Source organism: Dermacentor andersoni, chromosome 6, assembly GCF_023375885.2.
Source record: "Dermacentor andersoni chromosome 6, qqDerAnde1_hic_scaffold, whole genome shotgun sequence".
In the NCBI taxonomy this organism is placed as follows: domain Eukaryota; kingdom Metazoa; phylum Arthropoda; class Arachnida; order Ixodida; family Ixodidae; genus Dermacentor; species Dermacentor andersoni.
The window spans coordinates 55,200,361-55,220,197 of NC_092819.1; the positions used below are offsets into that span (position 1 = coordinate 55,200,361).

General features: G+C 49.9%; 1 protein-coding gene and 1 non-coding gene across 4 annotated transcripts in view; one reads left to right on the plus strand and one right to left on the minus strand.

Moving 5' to 3' along the window:
• Positions 1 to 19,837, minus strand: part of Blimp-1 (PR domain zinc finger protein 1) — a 178,648-nt gene that overhangs the window by 28,821 nt on the left and 129,990 nt on the right. The window lies entirely within an intron of this gene.
• TRNAW-CCA (transfer RNA tryptophan (anticodon CCA)) lies at positions 4,005 to 4,076 on the plus strand. Its single transcript has one exon. It is a non-coding gene; the product is annotated as a tRNA-Trp (tRNA).

Sequence of the window (19,837 nt, forward strand, 5' to 3'; positions counted from 1 at the left end):
GCGGCTCCCTTGACGGATGCTCTAAGAAAGACAGAGCCGCAAACAGTCGTCTGGGATGAGACGAAGGAAAGAGCTTTTAGCGCCCTAAAGAGCGCCCTAACAAGCCAACCTGTGCTACGATCGCCCGACTACACAAAAGGGTTCGTTGTTCAGTGTGATGCTAGTGAGCGAGGCATGGGCGTTGTACTGTGCCAACGGGAAAATGGAGAAGTAGAACACCCCGTCCTGTATGCTAGTCGTAAGCTGACCAGTCGTGAGCAGGCGTATAGCGCCCCCGAGAAAGAGTGTGCGTGTATCGTGTGGGCCGTTCAGAAATTGTCATGTTACCTAGCTGGCTCGAGGTTTATCATTGAAACGGATCACTGCCCTCTCCAATGGCTGCAGACCATCTCTCCCAAAAATGGCCGCCTCCTGCGCTGGAGCCTCGCTTTGCAACAATATTCCTTTGAGGTGCGTTACAAAAAGGGGAGTCTCAACGGTAACGCCGATGGCTTAAGTCGAAGCCCCTAACGTGGGAATCAGCCTCAAAATTGCTTGTTACTGATGTTTTTCTTCCTGAGGCAGGATTTTTTTTTAACTTATTGCTTTTGTGTAGTGTTTCAAAGTGATGATGTGCTTTTTAGTGCAATTTTTCCGATTTGTGGACGCGTTCTGAGTGCTGCTAAACTACTGTAAGGAACTAGGCAGCAGTATAAAAGGGGAAAGAGCCTGGCAGGGCTTAGTGAGGGTTGTGCCGTGCTTGCTGACTGAGCGGTTGACTTTCAGGCGTGGTTCTAACGCTTGCCGGAAACGAGAACAAAAATGTCAACTCTCCCGAAGTCACTTTGCAGTGTCCTGTGTGCACCTGAACGTGAGAACGAGGCCTTCTCTGTGCGCTGCGCTCAAGAAACGCCAAGGACGCCCAACTTCGTTTATGAGCATCATCGAGCGACATCCCTCCGGACAGCGGATGCAGTCCCCTGACCATCGGGATCTCCTTCCCCCGGCGGGGCGGTCTGTTACGTTTCGCCTACAACGCGCGGTAATGCCGGCGCGGATGCAACGGACGCCGGGGCTTTGTTCAAAACGGCGGACATTTTGGCCTGTTCGACGCCGCCGCAACGCCTACCCGCCAAGCGTGTCCAGGCGTGTTTCAGTGCCACGTGTCTTCGTGTGTGCGTGTGTGTGTGTGTGCCCTCGCTTGTCAAAGCGCGGCAGCCGGGGAGCGGAGTTCCCCGAATGAGGAGCCTGGACGTCTCTCGGCTCAACTGTTCACGCCGTCGTGTGGGTGAAGGTTGGCGATGCGTCACTACACTCGGTTCAGCAGGTCTCTCGGCCCGACAGTTCGCGCCGTCGTGGGCTCCTGCTGCGCCGTCCCGTGACCTTCATCCCGTGACCTTCCCTCCTTCCCTTTTGGACCGCGACGCCGAGAGTATAAGAGCAGCTGCCCCCGGACGCCAGGAGGGAGGCTCCGATTTGTACTGTTGAGTTACGTGCTCTCCCGTCTCTCCACTTCGGTCGACCTGACCGGCCGCTCTTTTGCTATGTTAGAATAAACAAGTTGTTCTGTTACCAGTCTTCTCTTGCTTTGCCGGGACCTTCGGATGCTTCCAGTGCCCCAGGCCGCCAGGCCAACGCTACCCTTGGGGCTTGCGACCCATTGGCAATATCGGGCGTCAGCACCGAGACCCCAACAACTCGTGTCTGCGGTGCGATTCCAACAGTATGCAAATGTAAATTGTTTACTTTCTCCTACACTATACTCTCTTCCCATATCCTCTCTCCCTGTCCTTTTCCCACCCTAACCTTCCACCCAATGGTAACCGCCATTCAGGTGTCAGCAGAAGCAGCTGTAGATACATAGTTACAGTGCAGTCAGCAGTAATTTTCTTTCCTTCCTTTCTTTCCATCATGACAAATAAAACAACCACTTAGTGCTATTACCGCGTTCGTCAAGTGCCTGCTCTGCGAGTACTATAGCTAAGCCACGCCATCTATATACTTTCGCGGCGAAGCTTAGCCGCAGCACAAGCACAGTCGGCAAGCGGGCCGAAGCGGCGCTTGCATAACGGTACAGGGCGGTGCGCTTAAAAACTCTCTGTATATCGCGTGCAAGCTGGTACTGCCGGCGTCACACTCCCCCACCCCACCCCCTCAACACACACACACACACACGCACACACACATGTCGTTCAGACACCGGTACATGCGTAGCGCACGCCTGTGACACTTGGCCACCGTATCGCGTGGCTGCACCACGCACGTAGCGAAAGTCTACGCCGATACGCACTCGCAGGGTGGGCAGGAGCCGCGGCTACTCTCTCTCTCTCTCTCTCTCTCTCTCAGTGTAATCGCTGCGGGAGGCGCGTGTGAACGCACGATAATCGGGGGCTGTGGGACACAAGGGCAACAGCGCGGCTTGCGACGAAAGCTGCACGACATGCGAGCAGCACGCTGTCCAGCACTTGCTCATCACCTGCCGCGCCTGGGCGACTCCGGTGTTATTCTTCTCGTTTTTTTTTTTTTAATATACGATGTCTAGCAGATGTTGGCACCTTCAATTGGCGCCAGTTATACTCCTTTTTTTCACGTGGAAATACGTGCAATTGAATCGTTTGCCTTCGCTCGCGTTACCCGTTAGCTAATACGTACGCCTACGAGCGTATATATGTGTGCTCATTATGCAAGGACGCCTGCGCAACCTTGCAGAGGGCAAAATTGATCTAGTTTGCTCTTTAGTGAGACGCTTGTGAGAAAACGTTTTCGGCTGGTCCACCAGCTGACAACGTTAAGTAAAGAAGTCTTCCAAAAAGTTCGTCGTCGCCTTCCTGCGTGCAGAACTTTGAAGAAAGCCCCCCCCCCGCCCTATATATATATATATATATATATATATATATATATATATATATATATATATATATATATATATATATATATTGATAAAGTATTCTTTCAAAGCTTTAGTTTCGTTTATTTCGCTTTAAGAGGTTGAGTAAGGAGACAAAATAAAAGAAACGAAGGCTGAAACTTTCTCTCCTTTTCTTTGTTCTTTTTTTAATTCCCCGCCGAAATTTCAGGGCCGGCACTACAGTGTGACGTCACGGATTCAAAGTTATATACTCGCATTTGGACCGTTGTGGCGGAGTGAAGGTTCTCTAAACTTGTTGACTTTATGCTCCTTTAGAAAACAGTGCAGTCCATACTTGCCAGCAATAAGTTAAAAAATAAAGATAAATAAATCCGACCAGGCGGCGTCAGAATCAACGACCTCACGGTGAGCTGTTGCGGAAACTTCAAAACGGCGTCGCCACTAGTCCCTCGATGTTGCGCATTTTTCTAGCTTACGAAACCGCCTACATCCGGGAACACTGGCCCGAGAGAAACGTTACAGTCTCCCGCTACAGTGTATGATTGAGGCTGCGACCTACAAATGCGTAGTTGTGACTGCATTGTGACTTGCGCATGTAATATTCATCGGTGGGTCACTTTTCATACGTTATATATTGCTGCCGTCCATGCTATGTGTATGACCAGGCAAACTCCAGCCAACCATTAAATAAATTCTAGCTCTCCTATTACGGTAATAGTGGTTTTATTTCTTTTTCGGTATTGTAGAAGCGCTATTTACCGATACAACTTGACCTGCTTTTCTTTTTGGAACCCCTTTAATAGCAACAGCGCAGCAACGCGATCTTCGTTGTCCTTCTCCTATATATACACGTCTGCCGGGACACCACAGTCAGCTAAACGTTTTTTAAAGCACGCATTCTAGGAAGCCTTTACCCCCCACGTGTCATAAACAGCACGCCTGTTTTCGCGGCAAATAAGCAGCGACGCTTCTGGACACAGCAAAAAGAGTAAAACTTCGCTAAAGCAAGCGGCTTTCAGGGCATGTGTCGCCTCCGTTATCTATTCGGAGAAAAGAAAGGCTTATCAGACAAAAAAAGAAAAAAGTCAGCACGCAGCTACTGGACCTCGATAGAGTCTAAAAATGACAACAGCCGTTTCATTAGGGTATACAGCTGGACTCGGTGGCGCAACGGTAGCGCGTCTGACTCCAGATCAGAAGGTTGCGTGTTCGAATCACGTCCGGGTCAAATATTGTTTTTCCTGGCTTATTCGCATTTTTTTATTCTGGAATGCGTGCGTGTGCGTGTGCGTGTGTGTGTGTGTGTGTGTGTGTGTGTGTGTGTGTGTGTGTGTGTGTGTGTGTGTGTGTGTGTGTGTGTGTGTGTCTGTGTTTAGCGTGACATCGTTCTTTGCGCCTGGCTTGTAATGATGTAATTGTAACCAAGCTAGAAGAAGGGGTACCAGGGAGAAGAACACGTCAATTGGTCAGCAATGGGAGAGCGAGGCAAACTTCAGCCTGAAACATTTGCCCCGATGTCAACGTTTCGTCAATGGGCTTGTCTTCGTCATAGTCTCGCGTGTTAACACCTTGACTCCAAGCTAAGGCTCCAAGCGATGACTTTAGACCAAGACTGCACGCTAGGAGCTCTAGGCTGAGACTCCAGGCTAAGAATTACGACTAAGGCAGGCTCCAGGCTAAGGCTCTAAGCTAAGACTGCAGGCTAAGGCGCGAGGCTACGACTCCGGGCGAAGGACTCAGGCTACGACTCCAAGCTAGGGCTACAGGCTAAGGCTTCAGGATAAAGGCCCCAGGCCGAAGACTTTCCTTGAGGATGGCTGCGCGTTAACGTTAAGCGCCTGTGTTCTTTATTTTTAATGCACACAAAACACGGCACACGAACATTTATGCATTCCGCCCCTACAGTAATGTAGCTGTCGCGGCCGGGAATCGAACATGAGATCTAGAACGCAGCAATTAGAAGTCCACACATAGCCACCGTGTCATCGGGTGCAGTGACTGGTGCGAGGCGAAATGTCGGGACAGTGGATCGAGCATAAGATGGCGTCTGAAATAGAACATCCGCCTCCATTGCAGCCGCCAAAAAGAGGACGGAAATAAATAGATATAAGAATCTAGAAAGAAGCTAGAAAATGCAAACTGGGTCCTTATAGATTATAAAGTTTTGTTGGCACCATTATTTGCGTCGGAGGATTGTGCGCGGCGAAAACGAGGATGTCATATATACAGCCGAGCAACGCTCCCAGCTACAATGCTAGCTATATGCGTCGTTAGCTAGTATCCCAGTTACGCTATTAGCTGATTACCGCGCGTAATGACAGTGGGGCAGGTGTCGTTTACGTCCCAGTAGCGACCCTATACAGAGCGGGAACAAGCGCTACGCTAGAGGAGGACCGACGGCCTTCGTCTCATCGTTCATGATCGTGTGACGCTCTCTCTCTCTGTCTCTCTCTCTCCCGGTTCACGCGACAGGTCATTGCCGACGGGTACACGCGAGCATATCCAGGGCGTTCCCTCTATCTTTCCGTTTATGTCTCGCCCGGTTCGCAACGAGGCCAGGGGGATCAACCGTTCGAGCACTGTCGATAACGCGAGACGTTCAGAAAGTTCTTCGATCCAAGCTTGGCAGTCTTGTGAAATAGAGGTCCGGAAACCGTGTTTTCGCCGTTACAAAGTTCCTGGCGAAAAGGTGTGGCGGTCGGTCGAGCGTGGACAAGAGCCGCGAAGCGGGGGGTATATGGCCAATCAAAACTGATGGGTCATATGGAAACCTTCATATTTCGTTCGCTTCTGTGCTGTGTTTAAGGAGTTACTGCCATTCGCGAGGAGCGTCCAGCTAGCGGTAATGTAACGTAGCACGAACGATGAAGAAGGAGCAGTGTATAGCAGCAGCAATCTTCGCCACTTAGTTCGCGTGCCGAGAAACGACCTCCGAGATCGGGAGGCGGGTGTCATCCGATCTCCGAGGCCAGTTTCGAGTGTTTCTTTAGCTGCTCGCGGGCGACAGGCGACGCCATAGCTTGCATGACTTTTTTTTTTTCATTCCAAGATCCGAACTAAAACATATGTATATGTTTTTTTTTAATGTCATCTGTGCTGCTTTGGCTAAGGAAAATTATTCTCTATATTTCTCCTGGATTTACTTATACGTATACGCTAAATTTGATTTAGTTAGTGAAGCACAAAATATTTGTAAAACAGCAACCTTGTCTACGGCGTTAAGAAAAACATCGAGCAGGTTATACTTGGAGACCGGACGGATTAGAATGAGTGTGCGACAAGCAAGGAATTTAACAGATTCAGAATAATACAGGCTTTTTTAAAGAAACTGCAGTTTCGAGGTCTCGAGGAAGTTCCAAGCGATTGCTGTACTCTAAGCACCGGACGCACTCGTGCAGCTTCTTTATTAAAGGCATTGTTCATCGAGACTGCCGCGCGGTTGGTGAAATGAGAAAAAAAAAGTGATAATTTTATGAAGGCGGCACGAGTACTCGTCTTGTCTTGTGTTTCACGAGCCCTATGCCGAATTCTGACATTTTTGACGAAGACTGCGTGCAGTCATTGATTCTCAGCTTTTCACTATGTAAGGAACGGATTTGAAAAAAAGAAAATATCGGAAGAGAGAGAGAGAGAGAAGACTACATTGTCTGTTGGTGGATGAAAGGCACACGAGGGAAGCAGCACTATGCACGAGAAAGGTCAGCGGTCCCACGAATGATAGGCCCAATTTAGCGATCGCGCAGGTTGACACGCCTACGTGCAGTTGTAAGAGCGCGTGTGAGTTGATTACGGCGCAATTGTCGGTGATGATGTGACCTGCACTGATATGGCGCCGGGCAACCACCGCACGCATACTGATGACGCCATACCTGAGCGACTGAAAACGTTAAGCCTGATCACCTTACGTTGCCGCAAGAACAGCCTTCTTTTTGTGTGTGTGGAGTGGGTAATGGTATACGATATTTTTAATGGTATATCTTTTTGATAGGGTATAACTTGCTAATAATTGTATGACGTAAAGGAAGAAATGGCTCGACAAACGCTGGTATTACTAATAACACAATAATTAAATGGCGACGGTAATCTTGGCAACGGTGTGTTGCGGTATTAAATGTTGCGTGAGATGCCCACATATATGCATTTGCGCCAGAAATGTCTGTCACTATAACTAACTAACTAACTAACTAACTAACTAACTAACTAACTAACTAACTAACCAACTAACCAACTAACTAACTAACCAAAGAAGAACACTGTAGGCAGTTTAAGAACACAAACGGATGCGAATTTCATTAAGAAATACACAGAAGAGAGTACAAAAACACGTAAATGCATGCCCATGTGCGTGTTCTCAATTTCCAGCAGTGTAATTAAGCCCAGTTCTGTAAGTAAGCGAAAGTACTGAAAACAGGCTCGACAGTATACACAGAGGTTCACAGTTCTTCAGGGGAGCGGACCGACGCAAAAAGGAATCCATGCATGACAGTATACAGTAAACCTAAACTTGCATGACACGTAAGAGATCTATTGTACATATCTGTTTTTGAAAGTGAGTTTAGACACGCAAGTTGACTATAGCAGCCGATAACTTTTTTTTTTCCTGCTTCGGAGTTCACGTGTCGTACGTATGTACAGTGCTCACGGAATGAAACGCGTCAATTTAGGGCTAAGTAAGGCGCATACTTTCGCTTCAACCGGCTGCAGTTCGTGTCACATCGACGTAATTCTGGCGCGTACACTTACATCGGAGTCCTCGTAACCTTTGGTGACCGAATTCATAGCGACATGACATGGTGCTCTCGCGTACTTTGCACGTATGTAGGGTTGTACTAAATGCTCCGTGTCCTATTTCATTCTAGGAGGGCGTGAAGGCAATACGAGAACGCCGCTTTCGCGGCGTTATTTTTCAACTTGAGAACAATGACGCGACACGATCGGGGCGGTTCAACGGCCTGACATCAGAGTACAGTTGCCTACCATATAAAGCCACGAATCGCGCCAGTATTTTCGATCTATCCCTCTCGCTCTTGTTTTTATCGCTGACTGCGCTGACTTGCGCGGTCCGTGCCCCAGGTCACGGTTTGAAGTGTCGATTGATAAGTGCCCCCACATTCGACCCACGTTGAGTCAGGAGCGAGCTGAACTGAAACTTGCTAGCTTCCAATATTCCAGTCGAGCAAGCGGGTGAAATCAAGGGGGGGGGGGGCATAGAAGCAGTGCGCGACTGAAACCTGCCGACTCTTCACAAATATCTAACGCAATAATTCTTATCCAGTGCATCATGAAAACGGTTTTATGTTGACCACTTTGTCAGTGAGCGCCACGCCGCAACCATCGTACAGATTTCTTTTTTTTTTTTTTTTGTCGAGTGATTTTTTTCGCGTCATAGTTTCCTTCGTGTTTTGTACTTTGCAAAATTTTGCTCTTTCTGTGTCTGCGCAACTGTGGCTTCGTGTTCGTGTCTGTATTTAGCTTTGACAATGCCTGATGACTTTTGCGGGCTATCTCAAAATTGGGTGGGGACTTCACTGTTACTTTCTTTTTTCGTTCTTGCTGAAAGTGGATGTTGATGTTGCCACACCTTGCAACAGGCGGCGCAGAATTGGAAAGCAGAACAAAAAAGCGCACCAGTCCACGAGCCTTACGCCGGCACCTACTTTGACGGACGCCAGTGAAGAGGCAGATCGAAGATCCTCCGATCCACGCGCGAGCGCCTTGAGCTTTTTCGTGTGCTCGATCGACGGTTAGAGACGCGGGTCCAACACTTTAACCAAAGGTCGCCTGTTCTTCTAAAACGCGACAATATATACCCGAAGACGGTTTCCTTCGGCTCCTATACCTGAGACTGTGCGGAAAGAGACTGAGACTGCGTTCATATTTTTTTTTTCTTTTTGCTGCGACTTTCTTTTTTTGTTGTTTTATTATCGCAAATGGCGGCCCACCGAGCCGTATCCAATTGCTTAATATCAGTACCGATTCACTTCACCACACAACGCGATTTCATTCGTAAAACATTGTAAGCGTTGCTAGGTTCGTTGCCAATTATTTCAAAAACCGTAATAAGTAAACCAACCAATCACCAGCAGTCGCTGTATAATCTGCGTGATAAAGCGTTATGGCAGACATCCTCTAAGATTTTTTTGTTCGGAGCATGACTTCCGTAATCAGCAACATGGCCTTTCTCAATCTGAGAATCCGCACAGCGTGCCGCATATCATTCTTTATTCTCTTCCTTTTCGTTCCGTTCAGCGCGCTACGAGCAACGTCTTTTCTTACAAATATGGGATTTTTTTTTTTTACTATTATTATTTAAGGCAACTGCGCCGCATCTAGTATTTACCTTCCGGAACCTGTAGAAATAGCAGCTACTTGAGTAAACCTAACCGAACGTTCCAGCACGCAGAGCCACTGCAGAAGGAACACCTTTTGGTCTTGCAAGTTACAATGTATATATCATTGCGAAAACAAAAGACAAAAAAGAAAAAAAACTGAAAGCTCGAAAGCGTTTCCATGTCCACTTCCTTTTTCTTTTTTTTTTCTTTCTTGCCTTCCCATTACGACAGTGTTGCGTCACCGTCAACCACCTAGACACACTACTAACACGGACACGTCGACAAGGGCTACACATTTTGAAACGCGGCCGCGGTAGCTGGCGCAAGAAGTGCCACGCACCTTTGCAGTGAAAGGAGCCAGCTAGTTTTATTACGTACAGCCGTGATGGTGTCACGAGCTTGATCGATGGCGCCGCTCTCCGGTCGTCAACGGAGGAGAAAAAGCAACCGGAAGGACCTTGGGTTCAGCGACGAGAATTCGCCGAGCGAACACAATGTGTAATGCCCCGCGTCACCAACTCTATGCAGTGCAGCCAAACCTACAGATTGCGTCAGCCAATCCGAACAGAAAACCAGATGAAGAGAGCGTGAGAGAGAGGAAGAGAGAGAGAGATGTCTTTAATGATAGCTAGAGATGTTTGCCTGGCCTCCTACGGCGTGGCATGCTACTCCAAGTAGTGTGTGAAAGTCATGATGTACGCGGTGATCACACACACGCACACATGCATGCATGCACAGCACGCATACACGCGCTAAAACTTCTCATAGAGTATCATTAAGGACCGTAGTTCCTTCGTTGTCCGCCTCTGGTCACTCTCCGTGTCACACCGATTCAGTAGATGCTTTGCGGAAAATATCAGAGGCGTGCAACAGGCGACCCATCCTCCCTTCTCTTCGGAATACGCTGCCGGCTCTGGTTACCGATTCACTGACACGAGGCCTAAAGCCTTCACTGCAGTACACGTAACTAGCGAGACGAAGTATACGTAGGTGGCAACTATTGAATAGGTGTATACGACATATGCTATACTTCCGTTTCAATATAACCGCGTCTGCATACTACGCGTTTGGGAACAGACGGACATTTTCGCTTGTGAACAGACGGACGTCTGTAAGCAGAAGCAATGGATGGGTATACGAAGGATACAAAAGAACGCACGCACCCGCCATGTGCGTGTGCGTGCGCGCGCGCGAAAGAGAGATGCAAGACGAAGACGGGCATCGTGCCAGGACCTCTTTCTTACTGGGGCGCGCTCGATCACCTTCGGTAATTGATGGCCCCGTGATTCAGAAGGCATGGGCGACTTTTGCCGTTTTGTTTTGCTCGTACTTGCTCGCTCGCTCGCATTCTCTGCCTATTTTGCTTCCTTTACGTTCTCTCCCTTTCGCCCCGGGACCGCATGCAGTCCGCCCCTTTCGATTTTTTTTTTTTGCTGTTTCTTTCGCGCCATCTTGTTATCGTTGAAAAACTCGGTCCCCCCCTCCTCCGCAAGGCCGCAGACTGGCGCCACGGCGTTAACCTCGACGCTTGTCGGCGGCGGCGGCGTCCGTTTTTTGGCAACGGTCACCGTATGCAGATCGCGCGGTAACTTTTTCCTTCCGAGACGCCCCTGTGACTTTCAGCAGAGCTTCGTTCAGCGGGGCGCTGAGTCCGTTCTTGGATGCTGGGGACCACCTGCGCGGCCGGGCTCTCGAAAAAAAAAAAAAAAAAAACAAGAGGGTGCCATGAAGGATTTGAGCGAAGCGATTCGCTTCGAACGGATGCGATACGATACGTGTGCACCCAAGATAGTGGTGTACGCTTATTTCCCAATCGCTCGTTTCGTCGAACCGATACGAGTCGACATTGACGGGGGAAGCAAGAAAGGGGGTCAGGGATGAATGTGCAGCATGTTCTTTACAAAGTAAGCGAATGAACTAAATGCGATACATAAAGTGCTAACAAAGGCCTATATCTTTTACCTCTGTCTTAGAAACAACAACAATATGTGTGCGAGAAGAAAATTAGGCTGTGCGGTATTGCGAACTTATGTTTCTTAATAGTTGCGGTTTCTATATTTCTGTCTGTACAGTACACGGTGCAGTTGATATAAAGAGACAATTCATCAGGTTGAAAAGAAAAATAGTAGTAGTAGTAGTAGAAGTAGAAAACTGCTCACTTGGCGCAACAACAACAGCAACAACTTGCACGTATGTCGTTCAAATCAACTTCCCATTCATTCCACGCTATTGCACGCTGTGACAATATTGTTACACGAGAAACCAATCTTGCATTCGCCGTGTAAACAACATTACGCGCGACATCCGACGAATTGAACTTATTTGCAAAGTGTCACAGCCACACAAAAGCATAACAATAACCTGCGCGTAGATTTCAATAAATGGGAGTTGTATTGCACGCTTGGAAAGATCTTAGTGAATGTTACGCCATTCCAATTGTCATTGATACAAGCTGCAAACATGGGAATGTTTTCAAGAGAACACGAAACAGACGTCTATTCTCACTGTCTTCAAGAGGTGAAGAGTCCGAACGCGGGCGTTAGTGAGCGTTAGCGAACTGCTCTATTGATTTAACGGCGCATTTCACTTTGTGATGTCCTTTCGTTGAGCAATTCCCCATTGAAGAAGAAGCCGGCGACATTCGAATCTCTCTACACACCAACATTTCCTCCGTGTGCTAACAATAAATCAAATCTTTCAGGGGGTATTAGTGGGCCGTATCCTCGACTACGTACTTCGAAAGCACCATATGCCCCTGTTTTTTTTTTTTTCTCAGTGCTGTCTCTTAGGCACGTGTAAAGAGCTACATCAGTGGATCTGTTTTTGGCACAAGATCAGGCTAAGCTCTAAAACTAGGGCAGACAGACCTTCCGCAAGTGCCAGTGAGTACAGAGGCGGGGTATTCGAAAAAAGTGAAACCGTCTAACAGACCGAGACATCTGGCAAACAGGTCCCCTGCTTTCGCAACCGACGCGCATCCTCGTTAAACCCGAAGCCAACTCAGTGACATGCTCGCTTTCTAAGTCAGTTCTTATTGCCGACTGTTGTGTTACGAGCGTGAGACATTCATTATTTATTTAAATACTCCGGTTAGGTGCTGGAGACAACATTCCCGTGGAGAAAGTAACTGCTCCCTCATGCTCCCGGTCTTAAAAGTCGTTTTTCTGCCTCGGAACACAAAAGTGTAGGTGTAACGTTGCGTGGTGCGATTGGTGTAACGTTGTGTGATACAGCCGGTATACGTTGATGAATACGTTCTGGATTTTTATGTCGACTAACTCTACTTGTAGCGCACCGTCGCGGCTGATTGTCACCGCCTGTCTCGACACCATGGTCTAGATCAAATAGTAAATTGTCAAATTTTCATGAAAACTGGGGGAGGGGGGAGGGGGGGAGGAAAGAATACGCTTTAAATTCCTTCCACGCAGTTTCGCATTCACCTGACCTTATAGCCGTGATATGTACTTCACATAATCGCTTCCGAGTTAACATTGAGAAGGATCGAAGGCAGCGTGCATAATATTGTAACAAGGGGTTCGAGCGAGGATACAGTGAAGCGCCCAACGGGCGTTGTGTCTGCGGATTGTGAGGTTCGGCTATGCAACGGCTTTTGCGCGTTGCATCGGTTGGCGTTGGAAGGGTCTAAAAGTCATCGCCGACTTTCACCCTCTCGGGTCCCGACTCGACTTTCCCCTCAGCGAGCCTTGGGAGGCGAAATTTCCGGATCAAGGTGAGCGGGACGGCACATACCCCCGCACCGACTGCTTCCCTTTATAACTCTCGAGCGTCGGCCGTTTTGTTGCTGACTTTATCAACCTGGCACCCCGACACCGACGCGGCTGCCAAGAGAGAACGAATGAGCTAAGCTTGCGCTCGGAGTGGAAGGACACGGTTAAATCGGTTTACCTCTTTCTAAACGGCCTTTGTTTGGCTCCGCTTTGGCCTATGGGAACTGTCGAGAGACGAGAAGCACGGGAGATAACGTATGCAAACCAGCACGCATGCAAACTCGGAGGGCGAAGTTGAACACCAATGTTGCTGGGGGGGGGGGGGCTCCGTTACATTTGACTCAAATAAAAGAAATTTCGCCTGCCTGGCTAAGCGCCACGTTGAATCCTTTAATACAGGGTTCGACGTTCAGCCTGGCTCGTCATACGTATCCGTCGCTGGCACGAGAGGTTCAAGGGGTTCGTTGCGCCAGCCTGTCAAATGAGGCGCCTGTGGTGCCTTAATGCATGCTCCGTAGCTCTTCTAACACAGCCTCCACTTCCCGCTTATCACATCTCTACTCGTTTCTGAACATTGTAATCGTAATCAGCCTTCAGAACGCAGTGCCCCACGGATGTTCCCAGACCGCGCAATGCGGGTGAACGTGATTTCTTAAGAGAAAGCGATCGCGAGCCTACCTGGTAATCACGGGGTCTCGGTAACGATTATCGCTGACGCAACGCTTGTTTCATTCATGATCCATTCATTCATAGCAGAAAGTTTCGTTAAAAAACATTCTCCGTTACGTACGGGAACTGTACGGGCCGCAATACCGGCAACATAAATGAAATCACAGTGGCGGGCTTCTCCTCACACAGGGTCTTAATGCGGAGAAGCCAGCCTTAACGAAATGCTTTACAAGGAGTCGCGTTTTCATGGACACTCTTCGAGGCAATGTAAGCAATGTAACTAGAAGCAATGTAACTACAAAATATACCCTTTAAAATGCAAATACAGGTTGCGCCTCTTCTTTGATTTCCATGGCTGTCTTATATAAGAGTCCGTACAAGAAAGAGCTGTCGTGTAAGAGCTCCTCTGCCTAGTCAAACTGTTCATAACCCCTTTTATCCAGCGAACCTCTGAATAAACCATTGTTTCTTGGAAACAAAAGCAAAATGAACTGAATTGAAAGGCCCCAGCAACCTCGTTGTGTTTTCCACTGCTCTGGCGCAAGTGAAAGAACCAGCATGCACGCGTCATTGTGCTGCTGCCGACGCTTTCACGCCACCAGCTAAGTTGCACATAGCCTGTCAAGGCGGCGATAGCTGCATGCGTGCCCGTTGAACTCAACCTCGTATTGTGAGTAGCGTGTACAGCGCAACAGCTGACTAAAGACGGACGGAAAAGTCTTCGGTCCACTGCTGCGCTATACGTACTGTCATGGATTTCCAACTAGGCCCGTCCGATACGTTGCTCGCGATAAACGGAGCCACCAGCGCTGCTGTTGACTTCCCCGGTGTTACAGGCCGCCACTTCACGCGCGCCCTTCGCTCCCCTCCAGGAAAGACACATCGCCACCCGGACCGCGTCAGCGCCACGTGACCTCCCCCTCCGCGACGGCGTTTACGTACGCGAGACTCGCTCACTTCCTCGCGAATGCGAGGGGAAGTTGGGGGGGGGGAGGGGGGGAGGGAGGCGCGCACCGAGTGATCCTTCTGTCGCGCGGCGCCGGACAAGGTCGGCGGTGACAGGCCAGCCTCGCGCCAATGGTCAGCAGATGGATGGCCTGCTCGGTTCGATGGGTCAGTCTTATAGATCGCCGGGCACTTTTCTGGGTGATTCCGCGCGCCCTTGAGCAAAGCGTGTCGTTGGTCAAGGAGCAGGCCACCCTTTCGGGATTTCCTCATCGGACCCAGTATTTATGCGCTGGTCTGAGCATAGATAGCGTGGGCGCGCTACCACGGAACAAATTGAATCAGGCATGGGTGTGGTAGTTCGTTTACTGACTTCGGAAACTTTATCAATACGGGCAAAATTTTTTAAATAAAGAGCGCTATGTCCGTAAACGGTAGGCGATCGAACAAAACTCAAACACGAAGGTACAAGAAAGACGATATACTATCTCGCACACGTAGGTAAGCAAACATCAGGTGTATAAGAATCATGAGCACTTAAGAGCTTCTTCCGGTCGGCTACCCTGTTTCATGCTCAAGTAAAAAGAAGACGTCGAATTGCAAGAGTAGCCACAAGGCTGCTAATAAGCGCGAGTCGGTGGACTTTCTTTTTTTTTTTTCGACATAGTTGGGCAGCGGTGCGCAACTCGATAGAAAGACGCTAGATGACAGAACGGCGGGGCTGCGAACATGAGCGTCCACTGCTGCACGAACGTGTAGTCAACACTATACACGACGGTAAGGTGTGAAAGCAGTTTCGACTCTCGGGTTTAGAGTTTCGACTGCTCATTCGGGTGCTTGGCAAGACAAGGCCCGGCTGAGCGAAGGACGCCACGCGCCGAATCTCGGCACTTTCCCGTTAACCGAAGGCTCGCGCGGTTGAGCAATAAGGCCTCACTTTCGTCTCGCAATCGCCAAAAGGGGGCGCCAGGGTGCCGCGTCTCCAGTGTGCGAGCAAAAGCGAGACTGCGACAAGCGCCTCCTATACCGTCGTGGGAAATTGTACTCCGTGCGGTGACGTAGATCAACGACCTTTATGCATACGCTCTTCTCGGTGCCACACTGCGCCGCTCTTCGTTACATGCGCGTGGAGAGGGGGACCTCACCGGCGCCTGCCGGCGGCCGTGAAGCCGTTATGCGCCCCAACGCGGAAGCAAGCAAGGCGGCGAATGAAGGTGGTCCGGCCGTCGCGTCGTGGCAAGGTCGACGCCGACGGCTTCCACACGCACGCTCGGCGAAGAAGACCGGTGGTGCTGCTGCTGTTATAGTGGTGGCGGCCTGACCGCTACCGCGCCATTCTTTCTTTTTTCTTTTTCCCGGGAGAGCATATCATCATCATCATCATCATCATCATCATGGCTACACCCACTGCAGGGAAAAGGCCTCTCCCATGCTTCTCCAACTACCGCGGTCATGCGCTAATTGTGGCCACGTTGTCCCTGCAAACTTAATCTCATCCGTCCACCTGACTTTCTGCCGCCCCCTGCTACGATTCTCTTCTCTTGGAATCCAGTGCGTAACCCTTAATGACCGTTGATTATCTTCCCTCCTCATGAGAGCATGTACAGCAACGCAAAAACGCGAACCTCGGTGTGATTACCGCGAAAAACAGGGAAAATTGAGCAGGAGCCATCGAAAGAATGAGTGTCAAAGTCTCCTCGTCGCGTAGCGAACAAGATGAAATCACGGAAGGCGCTCAGAAGCAGTAGACAGGGTCAAAGAACACAAACACGTGCACTGTTCTGCACACGAGTACATGAAGGCAATGAAGATATAGTATGCAGGAACGCGCAGAAACGTGCCCAAACTTGTACAAACGTGCGCACTTTTTTTTTAATAAATGTTCTTGCAAAATACCCGCGAAAATGCTGTTATCATATGTTGCCGCGAAATCTGCTGAAATATATCGCTGGTGCTCTTATTGGTTAAGTCTGTTGGTAGATCCTATGATCCTATGTGGCTGACGCGACGCATGGATACGTCGGAAATAGTTTGTCTGTCTGTTTGTTTTATGACGCAGAAGCAGCGTCGTAAAGCGCAAGGTAGATACTATTAAGACTGAAGCGACCACAGCGCAGAAACATGCGAAGAATGACTAAAAGGGAAATACACTTGGAGGCACTGTCAGTCGTCCTCCGCCTGCTTCTGCGCCGTACTCGCTTCAGTATGGGTTACCAAATATAGCGTGTACCTATACGCCGGTAGTATTTAGCCCCACCACGCGACGAGACGAGAGACACGCCGATGCACTCATTTTCCTGGTACCTACGGAGCATACCAGATTACACAATCGCATGCGCTGCGACCAATGTTCCGTGCAGCGTTGCAAACTGGTTCTTACTATTATATTTTTATCCCGCGTTTACGCGCCAGCGCCCCAGCATAGAGCGTCGCGTTCGACAGTGGAACGCTGTGTTGTGTGTGTGCGGGAGGGCGGTAACGAAAATGGTCACGGTTGAAGTCCAAGTCACGAGACGGCGCCACCAGCGCCGACGTTCACGTCCACGCTTCCGGCACTCCGGAAACTGTTCAAGACCTTTAGCGGACAAGCTAACGGGTCTCTCTCTGTTGTTCTCGGGGGTTGAAGCACACGACAGCGTATGCGCGCACGCAACGCACGCCTCATGCCTGCCGTTCTCCACTGTCGTACGCGCCGGCGTCTCCTCGGCGGCGGCCCGGAAGAAGCGGGGGAGCTGCTCGCCTTGGCAGCGCCGGCGGCGGCAGCGAAGAAAGTGGCCCCGGCCGATGCCGCGTTCCTCGCAAGGTTATCGGGCCGATTTAAGACAGCTCGTCCTTGCCGCTGCCTCGCGTTGTCTCTGTCTATCTTTTTTGCTTCTTCACGCGCCGCCTCGTTGTTTACGCGAGCTGGACCCCCGAGTGGAAGGAAACTGGTTAAGCAACGGCGCGCGAGTGCCCCACTTCAATGTCAAAGGCGCTCGCCCCCTACCCCACCGCCTGCTGCTCTAATGCGCCACCCCCTCGCCTCCGTCACGACCGTGCTTCCTCTTCACAATCACACACACTCTCTCTCTCTCTCTGTCGGCTAGAGCTACGTAAACTTGCGACGTCGCGGCGTTAGCGTCGCGCGCATAGAGTACAGTCACCCGCAAAAGTTTACGAGACGCGGGATTTGCGAAAGAGTCAGATTTCCGCGAAGCCTGTGCACGTAGCCTCTAATTAAAAGCTTTGGTCTGTAGCAGTTCTTGCGAACTACACTGTGATCCATTAAATTAGAAGCGCTACGCCTTAACAGAACAGAAATCCGCATTTGCCGTGACAGTCGTGTCCCTTAAGCTTTTGTGGGTGACTGCACTACGTGGCTTCCCCTCTCGCACTTTTGTTTTGAACATCCTTGGGAGTCGCGGTTATTGCTGTCTTCCACTTGAAGGGCACAGTCCCCTGGCTAAACTTGCTCGTTCGTTCAGTCAGCTTTGTGAAAGACGCGGCAGCGCCATTTATTTGTCCGTCTGCCCATTCGTCATCTCTCTCCAATCCGAAGTTGAAAAGTCTCGCTCTTTTGTGCTGGGGGAGGAGATTCTCTCGCTTTCGACGAAGATAACCTGAACGTTCCCGTTTGGAGAGAAACCGGACTGCTACATCTTTCTTTTTCTGGGATTTCACGCGCCACAACCACGATATGATTAATGAGGAATGCTGTAGTGCTGGACTCCGGTATAATTCTGTCCATCTCGAGTTCTTTTAAAGTGCGCCTTTCTCTGAGCACACGAGCGCTTTTTTGCAAGGCGGCAATGCAAGGCGGCTCGTTCGGCAACGAACCCGCGACCTCGAGCCCTACCTACAGCGGAACGCCATATCGGGGAGGATATAAGCCAAATTACCACTATTTGCCTCTAACATTGTCCTTAAATGTTATCGTTTGGGAACAAGCTATAATTGTCGTTTCTTGTTGTTGTTGTTTTCTTTTAAGCTTCCGTATACGATTATAACTCTGATAAATCCCTGCCACCGGATCTAGATTACGCGTCACCTTGTCACACCAAACCGTTGTACACCGATTCGCAGAAAGACGGTCGCGACACACTGTTGTCGAAAACGAACGTGCATCGCGAGTTTAACTCGAGTAAAGCGCTTACCATAGCCACGAACTGACTGATAAGAGACGGTAATCGCGAAGCCTCTGATGCTTCCTGGCGTTTTCATTCCTTTACGCTATTTCTTAACCTATGCCGCTACCTCCCTCCCCCATGTTTTTATACCGATCGCCTCTTCTCTCTACAGGAGTTCCCCATCGTCGCATTCGATGTTATCACCGCCGGCCGCATAAAATGTACGGCGAAGGGCGCAGCAGCCTCGGTGTAGTCTCGTAATCGCGAGATTTCAGCTGGCGATAAGCGGCGAAGCAGTCGCAAGCGCGGATCGCGTGACCTTATCGTATGGCGGAAGGAACCTTGATTCCATCTCTGACCTCTTTTTCTATGCTTCAGTTCGTTCTTCGTGATTGTGAGTCGCCGGTCAGTGCGCCCACGGCTGCCAAGTGTACGACCCCGACTGTGTTGCCAAAAGATGCAGATATCTCCCACGCCGACGGCCGAGGCGTTTCAGTAGAGATTGACAAGATCTCGCGAACTCCATTAGGGCTGCTTTGCAAACTGCACTCTTATAACTATATACCGTCACCCTTAGTTATGCTTAACTATAAGCTACTTTCACCGCATATTGCGGTTAGCTACGTTCAGTGAAGGGAGAGTGAGTGACCTGGCAGTAGTTATTCAAATCGGACCTCTTATAGCGTGGTGAAGTGTTGCTGCGCCTTACAAGCGTTTGGCACGAAACCACGTCAAGCCCAAAGCAAGGGACGTATTCCACGACGATCACTTTCGGCGATACCATCGGCTTCGCCTCACGTAGTGCTCAACCAGCCAATCCGTTCATCCGATTTTGCTCAACCAGCCAAGCATGCGGGCCCCTGACGGCGACACCGTCACCGAGGCGACGCTGTCGCCGAAAGTGATTGTTGCAGAATACGTCTCCAGATGAGGCCCAAGATCGGCGAGCGGGAACGAGTTACAGTTGGCACCAGTTGCTCACGCCATCCCAGCGCGATCTAAAAAAAAAAAAAAGAAGAAGAAGAAGCACGTTCGCTATTGCGTCTTATCGATGGTTTCTTATCAGATCGAACCTGTCGTCCAGCCTGCCAGCGGCCAATTAGCTATACGAGCGTGCAATGTCGAGCACGTCCGGAGGTGCGCCACTGTGGCCACCGCGTACTGGCCAGACGGCGCTGCGGCCTCTTGCAGCTCCCGACAAGTGCTGCT